Source organism: Quercus lobata, chromosome 11 (assembly GCF_001633185.2).
Source record: "Quercus lobata isolate SW786 chromosome 11, ValleyOak3.0 Primary Assembly, whole genome shotgun sequence".
Taxonomy (NCBI): Eukaryota; Viridiplantae; Streptophyta; class Magnoliopsida; order Fagales; family Fagaceae; genus Quercus; species Quercus lobata.
In genome coordinates, this window is record NC_044914.1 from 20926349 (window position 1) to 20942599 (window position 16251).

Sequence of the window (16251 nt, forward strand, 5' to 3'; positions counted from 1 at the left end):
TATCTTGAAACTCATTTCTTTTCTGAAAATAGTTTAGTTTAGAAATCATATTTTAAATGAGATTTAGACATTCAAAACGTTATTTAAAATTCAAAATCTTTCTTTAAAACATAATTTAAAAGTTGAAATTTCTCTTTCAATAACATAAAAATGCTTTTGATAAACTTAAAAACATAACTTTTGAAAAACCTTTGGCTTCTAAGAACCTAGTGAACAAACTTGTATATATTATGCAAATTACTTACAGCACTGGAATTACTCTGAAAGTCCAGCCGAAACAACCTCCAAAAAGTCTCAGAACACTCTTAAATAGGACCTATAATCAACCATGGAAATTACTTAATATCCTCTACAAAATATAAAGCTTATCAAATTATACAAACTGACTCACTAGGATTATACTTTGTTATACTAAATAATAACACTGATGCAAGGCATCTCTACCCAAAATATGTTTCCTTGAATTTATCAAAACTGATAAGCAGTAGCTAAAACTTTAGGATTTAATATATGTCCTAAACGAAAAAGTAAAACCTTATACATGATTTAAGCTTTATAACCCTGGCTTTTGTTAACGTTAAAGCCACCCTAATATATATAACCAATGAAAATGTTAAATCGTACTAATATATATAACCAATGAAAAATATTAAACCATATTAATGTATAACCCCAAACGTTAAAGCCATATTCATGATTAAGATTGTAATTCCATGATTTTGTTCTAGAATGAAGTCTGTAAGCAATAACGTAAAAAGTATAAACAACAATTCTATGAAATATCCCTTTTGAAAAAAATAATCTAAACATCACTAACATTCCCAAGATAAAATTATAACCCTTTAATTCTTTGTTTATAACAAATGGAAAATCATACCTGGTACAAATTTTTGCCTCTTTAATTGTATTTGTTCTAATTTACAAGGGAAAAAATACACCTCCTAGCCTCCTTAGTGATAAAACCCTTCCTATGAAAACCCTAATTTATCTCTTCCTCTACCCTGTATTTAACGCATCAAATATGTGGACTTGGTGGGGTAGTGGGTTGGAGTTACTAACAAAAAGTACTAATGACCTATCAATTATATATAAAAGAAAAATGTAATAATCTCAAATTAAGGTTTATTTGTTTAGATAAGCCAAAATTCCTAAGGATCCCAATAACTCTTAAATTTCTAATCCAAATAGGTTTTAATTCTCTAATCCTTTTCCTTAACTGATAAGGAGGCCAAAAGTTTTATATGAACAGTCCCACAAATTAACACTCCACGTTACATCTTCCTCTTTTATTTATTATTTTAATTGCCGCACTAAATTGTATGCACTAAAACTTTAATTTTCTCACCTATTTTATAGCACCACAAAATTGTCTACTCTCATCTTATCATGCACCTTAACTCTATAATAATAATGACGATGACGGTGATGATCATAAAATAAAATAAAAATCGGGGGCATTACAATACTGGAAAGGGACAAATTATCTTCAGAAAGAGCCTTTATAATAACCTCTGAGTCGCCTTTGAAAATAGGGTGCAGAAAACCCAACCCCGCTGAAAACAACACAACTCTTCTTGCTGCTATAATTTCCAGAGTTTCCACTGTATATGGTTGATGGATCTTTTCTGCTAAAGTAGCCAAAACTTCCCCATCTTCATTAGATTTCGGAAACATATCCCCATCAAAGTTTACCTTCATTGCATTTTGAGCTGGTGGTGACCACCTGACCCGTGACTGAGCACGAGTCCTTTGCTGCATCTGTACCCGAGGCTTCATCTGGAAATTTGATAGCAAGCGCCAAGCGGCGTGCTAATTCCAATATTTTTTGGGGTGGCAAGCTGGGCTCATTGCAGTGGATCTTATTTCTTCTATACCACACCGATCGACCAAGCAACCATAGCAAAAGTCTTAAGCTATCGAGGTTGCTAACCCACCAGTGATACTATATCAGAGATAGAATTAATCTGAGTGTGGTCTTTTTTAATCCAGCCAAAGATTGGTTCCCAAATAGGTAGAAAATCCACTCAACCCCACAGTGCATGGTAGGTATCTTTCGGAGAGCTAGAACAAAGGCTACATAGAGGATTATCCAAAACCTTCCTCCTCTGCATGCCATAGGAAAATTTTAACCCTGTTTAGGACACCCAGTTTCCAAATACAATTCCAAAAAGATTTTGGGGGATTTGTAATTGAGCTTGAGGCTCTATCCCTCCTCTCCAGATCAAGCAACAAGTGGTACCCGGTCTTCGCAATGTAATTTCCATTCCTACTCCTTGGCCAAATCAAGCAATCACAAAGTGGAATGGGTATTTAATTTATATTTATATAGGTCATAAATGGGTAATTGGATAATTATGTACCAAACTCATTTATGACCCAACCCAAATCCTACCAACCCGGTGTGGCTTACTAAAACTATAAAGTTAGCTCAACTGGTAAAGTCTCTGATGGTTGTATAAGAGATCTGGGGTTCAATCCCCGCCTACACCAAAAACTGATTGGTGTCTTGGTTTGATGATAAAGAGCTATCATTAGGAGTGGACACTATATGTTGAAACTCTCTCAAAAAAAAAAAAAAAAAAAAAAACTATAAAGTTAGAATGTAAAAGAAATCACACTTGGCTAGATACAATTTTTTTTTTTTTTTTTTTTTTTCCATAATACGCTCTGCTTTAGTATTAAAGTTTTCTGGAAAATTGTTCATTAAAGATCATTTTCTTAAAAGCTATCTCATTTTCTGGTGTTTGGTAACAACCTTGAAAATAAGATTGAAAATGTTTTCTAGTGTTTGATATGCATTTTTTTTTAATTATATATTTCTTGTATAATTTAAAACATTTGTATTATGTAAAACAACTAATGTAATCAATATAAATAAAAAATACCAAAAATGAATTTGGTTTTCATACTAAAATTTTGACAATAGATATAATCAAAATTAGTTGTATAATTTTCTCACACACACACACACACACACACACACACACATATATATATACAGAGACGGCTCTACAGCCAGCCTAGAGGGTTCAAATGAACCCCCTGACCTGGCCAAAAACCAAAAATTATATATAATTTTTTTTGACCCCTTGAATAAAATTTTGAACACCCTAACCCTAAATTTTGTTTAATCCCAATTGAAATAGCTTCAATGTGATCATTTTAGTGCTATTTTTACAATAATTTTACAATAAAAGTTAAGTGGCAAGTTTTAATTGGTTTTTATCTAAACCCACAAATGACATAACTTTTTTACATATCTTTAACAACTTACCATCTAAATTTTGTTGTGAAAGTGTTGTGTTAGCAGCTCTACTCTTAAAACTGCTGCTTCATTTTTAAAAATAAATAAATAAATAAATCTTTCATCTGGACTTTGGCTTACTTTGCCATTGGCTGCAGAATGAAATTGTTTTTCCTGCACTTTTCTTCTTCATTAGCAAAAAATTACACAACTTTTAGCTCACAAAAATTACAATACTATTGACCCAAAAAAAAAAAAAAAAAAAAATCCTAGAGCCGCCACTATATATATCAACCATTTGTCTATATATATAAAATTAACAGGGGAATACATCTTTAATAAGTACAAATAACAATAACTTTTAATTATCTACTCTTTTTGTTGGTACACTAATTGTCTACTATGGTCAACCACAAGTCTTCAATATTGCTCTAAATTATGTATTTACATAATGTATCTGCATAATATATCATCATGGCATAGTATTTGCATAGTGTATCTACCAACAAATGCAACTCCCCTAAACAATTATCATTCATTATATAACAATATTATTAATTTACCATAAAGATTCTCAAAAAAAAAAAAAAAATTGTCCTATGTAAAAGCAATTTAGAGCCATAAAGGCACTATGTTTAAAATTTTCATCTTTTACTTCATTCATTCTTTCTTCTTCTTATTTTTTTTAAATTTTTTTTTTGCACTTTTATGTGCAAAAAAGCAGACTTCTACCTGGAATCCATCAAATTGAAAATTTCTTAGAGAAAAAAGAAAATCAAGCTTGAAATTCAAAGCAAAGAATTGGGATTTTAGTAGGGATGAATGAAATAATTACCGTTGCAAATCTATTCTCCTTTGCAAGTCGAAACTATTGACCAATCAGTGAGGGACAAACAAAATCTAAACAGAGAACTGTGTTATAGAGGGGAAGAGAAACATGGAGAAGAGAGAGAGAGAGAGAGAGAGAGAGAGATCTATGGGAAGAGGAGAGATCAAAATTAGTGACAGCGAGGGTGTGAGGAGAGAAAAAGTAAAGGAAAGAGAGAAAGAGGGAGAGAGCATACCATGAGAAAGAGATTGTATGGGAAGAGGAGAGACCAGAATTAGTAACAGTGAGGGTGTGAAGAGAGAAAAAGGGAGAGAGCATACCGTGAGAGAGAGATTGATTTCCAATTTTTTTTTTTGGAAAACAACCTATAGAAAATAAGCCTTATTTTTATTAAGGTTTTCCAATGACTAAAGATATTTTTCTATTAACCTTTTTTCTTTTTCTTTTTTCTTTTTTTTTTTGTCTTACCAAACACTTAAAAAATGTGGAAAACTATCTTTACAGAAGGTGGAAAACTATCTTTAATAGTAGTAAAATTTGCTCCAATTCATTATTTCTTCTCTTCCTTTTTTTTTTTTTATACCAACAAAGAAAAGAGACAAATTTTTTATTCTTTCACTTTTCTATTCTTTTAAGTTCTTCCAAAACATGCTTCTCAAAAAAAAAAAAAAAAGTTCTTCCAAAACATAGCAGATGAAAAATGAATAATTTTCTCTATCATCAAAATTTTCCCAAGTTTTTGTTCTTTTTATTTTATGTCACAAAAGTATGTCACACACACCCCTCTTAACTCTTAGAGCATTCTCATCAAAGATTGTAAAATTTTTAGTATTTATCATCTTAAAAAACCACTTTATCAATTTTAATAACTCATTTTACAATACACCTAACATCAAAAGTTCTATATTTTTACCACTTCATTTAAATATTCTTTTTTATTATTTCTTTATTCTTCAATATATATTTCTTTCTCTCTCTTCCTCTCTGTCACTCTTAACCGAGCAAACTCACACAAACTATCTCAACCCAGCAAACCCATATCCACCACCACCAAAAAAAAAAAAATCAGCCACCATACCCACCCGTCTATCCAACAAACTCAAACTCTTCCATCTCAACCCAACAAATCACACCCACACCCACACCCACTGCCACCAGCCACCACCATAACAATCACTACCACCATCACCATCACCCACAACCACAACCACAACCACAACCAACAAAATCACAAGCCCAAAACCACAACAGCATCCACCAATCAGAAAAAACAAAAACAAAAGCACTAAACAAAAACATCAAATATATGCATCGCAACACTGAACGACAATCAAACAAAAACAATAACAAGGAGGAAAACCAACATTGAACCCAAACCCCAACCCAAAAACAACACACGACAAAACACCCAATGACAATCAACATACGATAACACACGAAGGAAAAATCTTCGAATGGAGTCAATTTGAGAGTGAGATCTACATGCCGATCTCCACACCGGTGCTAATTTGGAGCAAGAAAAAAAAAAGCTTGATGTGAGAAAGAGGGAGACGAAGAGCAGGATCTGCATGCCGATCTCCACACCGGTGCTGATTTGGAGCAAAAAAAGAAAAAGAAAAAAAGCTTGATGTGAGAAATCCACACCGGTGCTGATTTGGAGGAAAAAAAAAAAGGCTTCATGTGAGAAAGAGGGAGATGGAGAGGCCAAGAAAAAGAGAGAAAGAAAGAGAGAGAGAGAGAGAAAAAAAAAAAAGGGTAGAGAGAAAGAGAGATTAGAGGAGAGAGAAAATGAGAGCGCACTGTAACAAGATGTCAAACTTAATAGCATTTAACATTCTTGATGGAGTGTGTTTTTTACAAATTTGATATTAAAAAATAGCATTTAACATTCTCGTCAAGAATGCTCTTACATCCAGTAAAATACCAAATAACTACTCCATTTTCCACTCCTTATTTTGACAACTTCGACCCAGCCAGCTTTTTCTTAAACCCTCTCTAAAACCCTATACTAGTCTCTTCTACTCTCTCTCTCTCTCTCTCTGTGCTGCAGTGACAAGGTATCTCTGGTCCCTCTTAGCTCTCTTTGTTCTGATTAAATTGCTTCACCCACTATTTAGTGTTTGGTTACAAAGAAAATTATAAACAAAATCCAAAAAAAAAAAAAAAAATTTTGAAATAGTCTCATCATTCTATTTGATGCTTTGTTTTTCCTCAAAAAAAAAAATCTTGATTGAAACAAATGAGTTATTTTGATAGGAGCTTGATGGGTTTTTTTAAAACTCTGGTTTCATTTCTTTTTCCCTCGTTTTCTCTGAACCAAACAGAAACGTATAATTGATTCATTGAAAATTTGGTTTGTTCTGTTCTTTTCTGAATTTGGGATTCACTGTACTGATCTGATTATATTGAGATTTCAGAAAAAGGGCTAAATATGTCTATGATCAGTTCATTTTTAAAATTTCTCCTTTGTGTATTCTGTTTGGTTCCCAGGATAACAGGGAGAAAATTGTGAATAGGGAAAACTGAAACATAACAGATTATTTATTATTCTTGACAACCAAAGAGTGCCTTGCAAGATCTGTTTTTCGTAATTTTTTGAAAATGGTCTGCGTGAAAAATCTGTACCTAGAAAATGTTGTGGTTTATGGGGCTCTTTAACATTTGGTGTTACTTTGAGTTTTTGTGTAGTTAGAATCATTGCAACCTTTGAACATTGAAAGTTCATTTAGTTAAAAGTTATGAATGGAATTTAGTTTTTTTGGAAAGTTTTGTTCCAATGGTTAATGGGTCGATGAGCTTTCATACGAAATCTGTGGGGCTTTTGTGAACACATTGTTGAAATCCCGTGTCTTGTGTGTGTCTGTTTGTTGAATACCAGATAAGAGTGACCATTGTAAGTAAATTTAAAACGTGGAAGTGAAGATTTATGACATGGTAGGAAGAGTCGTATTTGTTAGGGGTGTTTGATTTTATGCATGCCTATTGCAGTATGTATACTACAAGTCTTTTTGTGAGCTGGGTTTGTCATGCAGTAGAATGATCTTAAATATTATTTATATTTTCTTGGTTTAGTGCAGAAGAGATTTTAGTGTGTACAGATTTTGTTTTTACATGCTGCTCTTTGCCTCTCTCCCCATCCCCTTTAAAGTTTTAACAATTTTAGATAAGTGGGCAACTTCCTAGAATGCTCTCTGCAAATTTGTTAAATTTGGAACATAATCTCCAATAAGGCAATAACTTACTTTGGGATTGGCCAATGACTTTTAGCTCAAATGATACTTCTTCATCCCTCAATTATGGGATGGATGCCAAGGTGGTGGGTTCAAGATCCATTGGGTGTATGTGTAACTTACTAATTTCTTAAAAACAAAACTTACTTTGGGTATTGGAAATATATGCTTTTGGCAGAGTTGGTTGCTACTATTTTTTAGCTATTATGGAGCAGCCACTGAAAGTAGAAATCATCTCTGCTATGATTGTAGCTTTTCAAGAAAATCTTTGTAGGATCCTGATTTTTTGTGAAATAGCAGGAAGTGTCCATCTCTTGGAATGCTGACAGAGTGGTCCATTAAGAATTGGAAAGGTGAAGTCCTTCACTATAGTCCTTGTTAAGGTGGCTTGGTCAGCTCACATCTATCATGTCTAAATAGAAAGGAACTCCAAAATTCATGGAAATAGTCTTAAAGCCGAGGAAGCTTTGTTCTATCACAATTATTGGCTATAGAAGGAGGTCTATTTCGAACAAAATTTCTGATTCTAATAGCAACAGAAAAATCTGTTAGATGTGACTAATTTCCCAGTAGCTTTTGGGTCATTAGTTTCTGATTTGTTGCTATAAAGTTACTTGCTCTGCTTTAAGAGCTACTTACTTTGTGTTGCCCCTGGGATTAGTTGCCTGTACGTTTTACTAGCTAAAGGCAAGTCTAAAGGCTATTCCTTAGAAAGGTTCCCAATGTTATCCCAGAAAAAAAAATGAGCTATTTACTATGTGTTGCCATAGAGCTCTAGCTCAACTAGCACCTCCTCCCCTTGCAAGTGCTAGGTGGAGGGTGAGGGCATGGGTTCAAGACCTACTAGGTACATGTATAACATACCAATAAAAAAAAAAATAGGGAGCTAATTACTCTGTGTCAGCCAGCTGTTCAAAATGTTTCTGCAGCAATAAGCTGCTTGTGGTTTTTTCTGTTTGTTTCCAAGCCTCTGTGTATACTGTACTTCACTTCTTCTATTGAATAATAAATCTCATTTATTAAAGAAAAAATATCTATCTCTTTTAGTTTACATATTATCTACTGGACCTTATATGTATCTTGAGCTTTAAAAAAAATGCAGAATTGTTCAACTTGGGGTCCTTTGTACTTTAGTTGATTGTAGTGAATTCTTTTTCTCAAGTGAGACCTTCTATAGCCTGTTGAAAGGAGGTCAGCTTTTCTAAAAATATTTATGATCCCTAAATCCATGTTGAAGAATTAGGTATTAAATATTTCAAGGTCCAATACAAACTTAGCCATTCTCTTGCCAAGTTATGGCGAAAAATTCTCCCCTTTCCTTGTTTAATCAACTATTTGGCGGGTATAATTTTCTTTACCATAGAAAATTTGTGACCCTATTCTTCATCATCAGAGTGGAGTTTGTTTAGCCATAGTTGCATTTATGGAGAACCGCTTGGAACTTCTAAAATTATCCCAAAAGTAGAATTGATTTGAGCACACATAAATCCCAAATACATAGGATAAGATATTCCAAATTACTCCATTGCCTCTGTTAATAGTAATGAGTCATACCATCTTTAGTTGATAGTCAATAGAACTTTGTTTTTGTAATTGTTATAGGTGAATTTTTTCTACCACACCGTCATCTAACGAAAGAAATCGTGTTATCTGCAGGGAGTAAGTGACAGATTAATAAAGAAAAAAGATGGAGAAAGTTGTTCATTTTCCAAAACTCCCTATTGAGTTTCTCATGCGGCCTTCTTCTAACAACAACAGAGATGTTTTAATCAAAACGATACCTTCTGCATCAAAGGTACTTTAGACGGAAGTCTACTGTCTCTTCCATTGCTCAAATTTAGTCTCTAGTTATTCTCAATTTTCCATGTTTCTTGTGTAACCTGATTTTGTTATGCTATTTCTCAACAGCCTGAGATCAAGAGGGTTCTGGAATCAGTATATGGTTGCGAAGTTGAAAAGGTACGGACACTAAATATGCGAGGAAAGAAAAAGATGAGAGGGGGGCGCTTGATTGCAAGACCAGATTACAAGAAGGCTTATGTGACTCTAAAGAATCCTTCATCCTTCTCTCCCGACATGAATCCTATCCATTTAGTTAAAGAGGAAAAGAATAAATAAAGTCAAATTCAAGCATCGTCACAAAGTGAGGAATCTCACTAGCTTGACTAGGATTTAATTTTGAGAAGTAATCAAGTCAGGGAGGCAGAAGTGGCATTTATGTTGATCCAGCATCGCCCATCGGTTCTATTCCAGATTCATAACTAGAAAGTTTCTCATATTAATTCAACAGCCCTTTTCATTGCTTTTCGAAATGAAACTCTATTCTTTAATTGTTTAGCTATAAATTCTCCATGAACTGTAGTTTATGGGAGAGCCCACAGACACTGGAATGTCTAAGTTTCCACAAAGCAGAACGTGTCTATCGACTATCAAGGTAGTTAGGCTCTTGGGGAAAGATTTTTGTCTATTTTGAAGTTTAGGTTAGGGCTATCCAAGGGATTTGACAAATCGACCCACCCAGAGTGACCGAGAAGAACCGATTTGATCTGGTGACTATAGTGGTTAAAGGCAGGTTGAGTCTCCGTTTCTTTCCTCTTCCTTATAAAAAAAACCCAACCAAACTTTGGCAAGATCTCAGCCATATTTGGCTAGATCTCGGCAAATCTGGTGAGTTTCACTAGATTCAACAAGATCTCACTGGATCTTTGTTGTTTTTCGTCAGAATCACGATCATCGCTACCTCTCTTGATTTCAACCGAAACAGATCCAACCCGTGGAACAACCAACTTATTTCGACCCGTTGAAGTTATCGGTTAGCGGCGGATCTTATGTTCTGCCACCCGCCAGCATCGAGGTTAGTCTAAGTAGAGCCCAAACCCAATCCGGACTGAACCATGGACAATCCTAATATTAGTATCTTTATTTACATGGATTTGGAAATGATAAATGCCCATTATTTATGTTTGATTACCCATGCAGAAGACAAGAAAGTTAATTGTATTTGCCAATTGAGATATCTCTTCCTATTAGGAGTTTGAACATAATTAATTGTTATTGTGTTTGACGACCCATCTGAACGAGAATGAAGTTTTTGACCTTTCTATTTACACCCCAAAATTTGAGATGTAATTTCACGAAAATATTTTTATTACTCAGGCTGTGTTTTGTTTATGTCAAATGTTTTTCAAGTGTAAAATATTTTCAGGTGAAAATATTTTTTAGGAAATAAAATATTTTCATGTGTTTGGTGGCATTTTAAAAAATACTTTGAAAGATATTTTTTAGTGTTTGGTTGTGTTCTTGAAAATACTATAGAAAACACATTTTCTACTTGATACTCACATTTTCTCAACTTCCAAACAAATATATAATATCATTTCTCAATAGATAAACACAAAAGAAACAAAACCAAACAAAAAAATTCATCAAATTCGATCAAATTGAGAGAAGAAGGAAAAGAGAGAAACGACTGGGTTCAATCTAGAGGCGGTGGAGGCAAGATCGCGCGGTGGAAGCGACTGGGTCACGGTGGGTCGCTCGTCTTGCGATGGTTTGCTCAACATGGGTAGAGAGAAAAATGGTAGATCGGTGACATGGCTGGCAAAGGGAGGAAGAGAGAAACAAGGCAGATCGGCGGTGGAGTCGAGCTTTGCTTGATCGGTGGTGAGAGACATGGCCTAGACGGCGGTGGAGTTGATCTCAAGTTCAAGTGACCAGCCTCTCTCTCTCTCTCTCTCTCTTCATTTTTTTTTTTTGGAAATGGTTTAAAGGTAAAATAGATGTGTAATCTATTTTACACTTCAGGCCTTCATATTGTACAGTCAACAAAAATGATTTTCCGTTTGACTTAGTTTTTCGGCCAAACCAAACACCCTTGGTGGTGGAAAATATTTTCTGAATTCTTTTTACACTCGAAACAAACACAATCTCAAACTCTTATTTAAGTAGTTGCTGTCATTACTGTAGGGATCCAAAAGGCCAAAAGACCTCTTAAGCGAGGTTAGTTGAAGGGGAACTAAATCTTGATAAAGTCCACATCACCAGGTGGGGGAAGGTCTTATGCTTTATATGAAATGCCTCGGACTCTAATTGGTAAGAGGTCTTTTAAAACTTTAAGGGAGAGGTTTTGTGTGACTCCCAAATAGGGTAGGATTTTGCCAATGAAGAGTTGGGGGGGGGGGGGTGACAGAATCATTGTTTTGAAACTCAGATTAAATCAGGCTGTTTGACCGGTGTAAAGTGGTGGGCTGTGCTAGTAGTGTTGGGCTGCTTCCTGCTGCACTAGGGCCAAATTTTTCTGGATAAAGGAGTTGGGACCGGTCCAGCTGCAACTCAAGTTGGTCCAGCTTGTGCGCAAACTAAGCCTGGTTTGCCAGGAATGTGCTCGCGGTAGGCAGAGCTGTTTCAGACAAGTTGTGGCAGACAGACATAATAATAAATAAAATAAAATATCTGGCTACTCAGTAGGAAATTACCAAACAATCCCAAAACACAATCACAGTAATAATAATCACTTTTATAGAAGGAAAAGAACAGAACAAAAGGGGACAAATAGTAATATGTATGGGTTAATCGGAAGATGAAGAAATCAACTAAAATCTGGTCCGCAGGAGCAAAACCAAAGAGGAAAGAACGTTCCTTCTCAACGTGATTAATCTCTCAGGAAAAGTCCTACCGTGGAGATTAACTGCTCTGAGAGAAACGTACCTGAATGGTTTATGCACAGAGACCCCTTTTGGTTTTAATAGAGAGCAAGATTTCACGAGGGAGAGAGGGAAACAATCTACCGGTGCATGCCTGCCATTCTAATTCTCACTTTATTTTCTTTCTGGTTGTTTTTTTTCCTTTCCCTTCCACTTGTTTCTTTTCTATTTCTTGGTATCTCTTTTCAAATTCCTATTTCTTAGTTATGGTTCCTGTTGTTGCTCTATTTTTTGTTCACGGCAAGATCCTCTTTTTATAGTGCTTGCCGTGACCAAATTTTACTGTTTTAGCCCTTAACCTCCTTTGTCTGGTTTGGGTATACTAGCCAACTACCACTGGTTCGGATCCTCGGATCACATCCGCTGAGCTTACCGAGATTGCCTATCTTTTCTTTAGGATAACGTGTCATTCGTTGTGGCCTATTTCTCATTTCCACACCATCCCTCTAGAGCGATGTGTGTTTTTGTATGCATTCGTTTCCGGTGCATCGATCAGTTTCTCTCATCTGTTCCTTCGTTCTTTGAACAAGGTTCATAGGAGTTCTGCCGTAGGGCTTGCACTTATTCATCCTATTTTCATTCATAGGATTTTGCTGTTTTTGGGTCTAGATGGTTTCCCGTCTGGTGAGCCTGTTCATGTCGTTGCTCCCATAGGTGCCACCTTTCTTAAACAGAGGGCTGCTCACATGAGAGCTGCTCTTTTACGTCCTCGAGGTGCGTCATCTAGTGCTGTTCCCCCTCCTCCCTCTTCTACAGGTGTTGATACTGCTGAGACGTCGAGTGCTGCTGCTGCTGATGCTGATGTTCCTCCACCGACTACTTCGGATGATTCAAACATTCGACGTATGTTGGATCATGTCTTGACCGTTTAGGCGGCTCATGGACAGATTTTGGTAGACGTGCTCGATGAGATCCGTGCCTTGCGTGCGGAGTTGGCGTAGTTTAGATGTTCTTCCACACCACCTCCCTTTTAAAGATGATTTTTGTTTGCCCTTTGGCATTCCGTTACAAAAAGGGGGATTATATTGTAGAGTTTTGTTCTTCAGGGGGAGAGTATATTGTTGGTTGGAGTTTGTGGAGTTTAGATTGTATTTAGGTGCTTCACATTGTATTTTTATCTTTTTAGCTCTTGCCATGTTTTTTATGGGATATTCATGTTAGGGGGAGTTTTTTTTTTTTACCTTATATGTTTCTTGTTTCAAACTATTTATTGATTTATATTTATGAGTTATTCATTGATATATGTCTTTATTGTGTGTTGTTTGAAATCAAGAATTTAATTTGTTTACTTGTATTTTTTCCACACATGCGGTTATGCATTTTGTTTAAGTGTTTCAGGAAATATATAGGTTGATTCAATTGAGCTGCTGTCTACACTTGCAACTGATGGATAGTAGTTAGGATTGAATTTGTTTTATGAGCATTACTTTTGTAAAGGGCTTTTATTTTGTAAACTTTGAGCTTCTAGTTTTGTTTTGTCATGGATTGCTAAAGGGGGAGTTTGTTAGGTTCTAAAGACTTAGGTATTTATGTATTTAGAACTCTAATGTGGATTGTTGGCAAGTTGTTTAAAACGTTTTAGGGTTTTCTAATTTGTCCTAAGTGTAAAAGGCAAACCCTAGCCACGTTTTAGTGTTGCTCATATTGCGGTTTGTGTAAATCTTTTGTGAGATCTAAAGGAGCTTTCCTTTACACAAACTTGGGGTTTTCAAGGAGGAGATATTATCTACACCTTGATGATCAACTCGGTTGCTGCCATTGAAGCTTAAAGAAAACACAAGCAGGTGTGCTTGTATCTGGTGGTGAATCCAAGAAAGAAGGAGTCCGTAGATTCGGAGTTTGCATGTGGTTGTGTCAGTAAGTTCTACTGGTTGGTAGTAATAAGAAGTCGAGCGTGGGGGCTTGTAAGTCTTATTGTATGAACTTCGATTCTTTCAAGATAGTGGATTCAAGTTTCCCTTGAGGATAGCTAGGTCAAATCCTCCCCAGGTTTTTACCGGTTTGGTTTCCTAGGTGATCATATCTTGTGTTATTTATTTTTCTGCTGCTTTGCATGATATGATCTTAGTAATTGTGATAACCTAGATTTGTTAAATTGGACTAAGTAACAACTTGGCTAATTACCTAGGTTAAATCAATTGTGTTTTAAAGGGTCTAAAAACCAGCACTTCACTTCGTGGGAAGGCTTCTCATGAGATACCCATGAAAACTTCTTTGCTCTTCACTTTGCCTTGAGTTTTCACACTCTCTCACACACACAACCCTTACAAAGAAATCCCATAAATAATGCAGTGTACAAAAGATTGAACACAATTACAATCAAATTTGTCACATAATTAAAGCCAACACAAAATGGTTATAAATCATAACTTTACAAAGTTACACCTGGTGTAACTCTACAAAAGTTACACCTTTTTTAAACTGTAGATTTCTAAGAAATCTAATGGTTAGAAAATCACTATATTCAATGTCATCTTTAAAATTAATTGCTTTCCATATTAGCTAACCTAATTAATTTGATAGAGTATTATATTATTTTCTTTTCTACTTTCTTTCACTCTACTAATCAATTCATCCCTAACCTTGCACAAAAGCATATTCTCAATGTTCTTGAGTTGCACATAGTAATACATATAGCTTTGTTTGTGACAATGAAGCAGAATCCAGGAGTAGTAGAAGCCTGAATACCTCAAACTAGTTAACCTTTGATGATTAGAGCATTGACAAAGTTAATCACATATATTTATTGCTAGTCTTTTACTCAACAAAGATGCACATAGTGGTTGACGGAAAAAATAAAAATAAGGTTCAATGCATCTAGTAGCTTAGCTCTAGGGTTTTTTTTTTTTTTTTTTTTTTTTTGGGGGGGGGGGGGGGGTGGGGGAAGGGTTTGGGGGATAAGTCACCTTCTTTCAATTGACCAAGTTGCTGACAATGTGATATTATCACAAAAATTTGAAGATTTATGACCAAGAAATTATGGATTGTCAAAACAATACTCAGTTCCTCCGGTTAAAGTCAAAAAGTAGCATCTCTTGTTTCATTGCTGTTAGGTTATAAAGATTTAGGATTAAATGTTTAGAATCATATTTTGTATGTGTTGGCAAACCGAGAACAAAACATGGCTAGTCTATGTGTTAGACAATGCTCAAAGGTGTATGTTTCAAGTTTCGAGTTCAAGCTGACTACAGAAAAAAGGAGTCAGAATATGCCAAGCTCAATCGATCGAGAATTATGCCCGATCGATTGAGAATCATAGAAAAAGAATTTATGCAGAATTTTAAAATAGGCCTCAGACTGTGAAAACATTTAGAGTTTCAATCTAACTTGTCCACATATAAAAGGGAAACCCTAGCTATGTTTTTTAGACTTTTGGAAGACTTGTGTGTTACCCTTTGTGAGATCTGAAAGGTTTTGTACCTTCTAACTACACAAGCGCCTACTGGAGCAAGATCTACAATCAAGCGGTGGTAGAACCTAGTTGCTGCTACAAAGATCAACAACTGAGGGTGATCTAAAACCTTTGAGTGGGATCTCAAAGTCACAAGCATGGGTGCTTGTGTTGCAGTAAATCCAAGGAGAGAAGAAGTCTGTGGATTTGGAGCTTGCACGTGATTGTGTCAGTAAGTTACTACTTGAGGTAGCAATAGATTTAGGATTAAATCTAATTGTAAAAACTTCAATTCTCTTATAGTGGATTTGCTTTACCTTGAGGATAGCTAGGTCAAATCCTCCCCAGGTTTTTACCTTGAAATAGTTTGTTTCACCGGTTTTCCTGGGTCATCATATTATGGTGTTTTTTACTTTTCGCTGCTATGCATGATATGTTTTGTTATTGTTTAACCTAGATCTGAATAATTGACCTAAATAATCACTTGGCTAATATATTAGGTTAAACAATTTGGTTTAAGGGGTCTAAATAGACAAACAATTGTCGATATCCACAACTTAATTGACTAATATTTTGGAGATAACTAGATAAAATTGAATTATCAAAATTTGATCTGCAACTCAAGAACGTTTAGAATATGCTCTTGTGCAAGGTTAGGGATGAATTGATTAGGAGAGAGAAAGAAAGTAAAAAAGAAAATAATATAATATTCTATCAAATTAATTACGTTGGCTAATATGGAAAGCAATTAATTTTAAAGATGACATTGATTATAGTGATTTTCTAACCATTAGATTTCTTAAAAATCTATGGTTTAAAAAATGTGTAACTCTTGTAAAGTGTGTTTATCAAGA

The 16251-nt window shown here is 35.1% G+C and overlaps 1 long non-coding RNA gene across 2 annotated transcripts; it reads left to right on the top strand.

Moving 5' to 3' along the window:
• The first annotated feature begins 6042 nt into the window (after positions 1-6042).
• On the top strand, positions 6043-10409 carry LOC115969187. Of its 2 annotated transcripts, none has more exons than XR_004086879.1 (3): positions 6043-6130; positions 8960-9098; positions 9212-10409. It is a non-coding gene; the product is annotated as an uncharacterized LOC115969187 (long non-coding RNA). The 2 variants fall into 2 exon arrangements; XR_004086880.1 differs by lacking the exon at positions 6043-6130 and adding an exon at positions 6302-7656.
• Positions 10410-16251: the final 5842 nt, after the last annotated feature.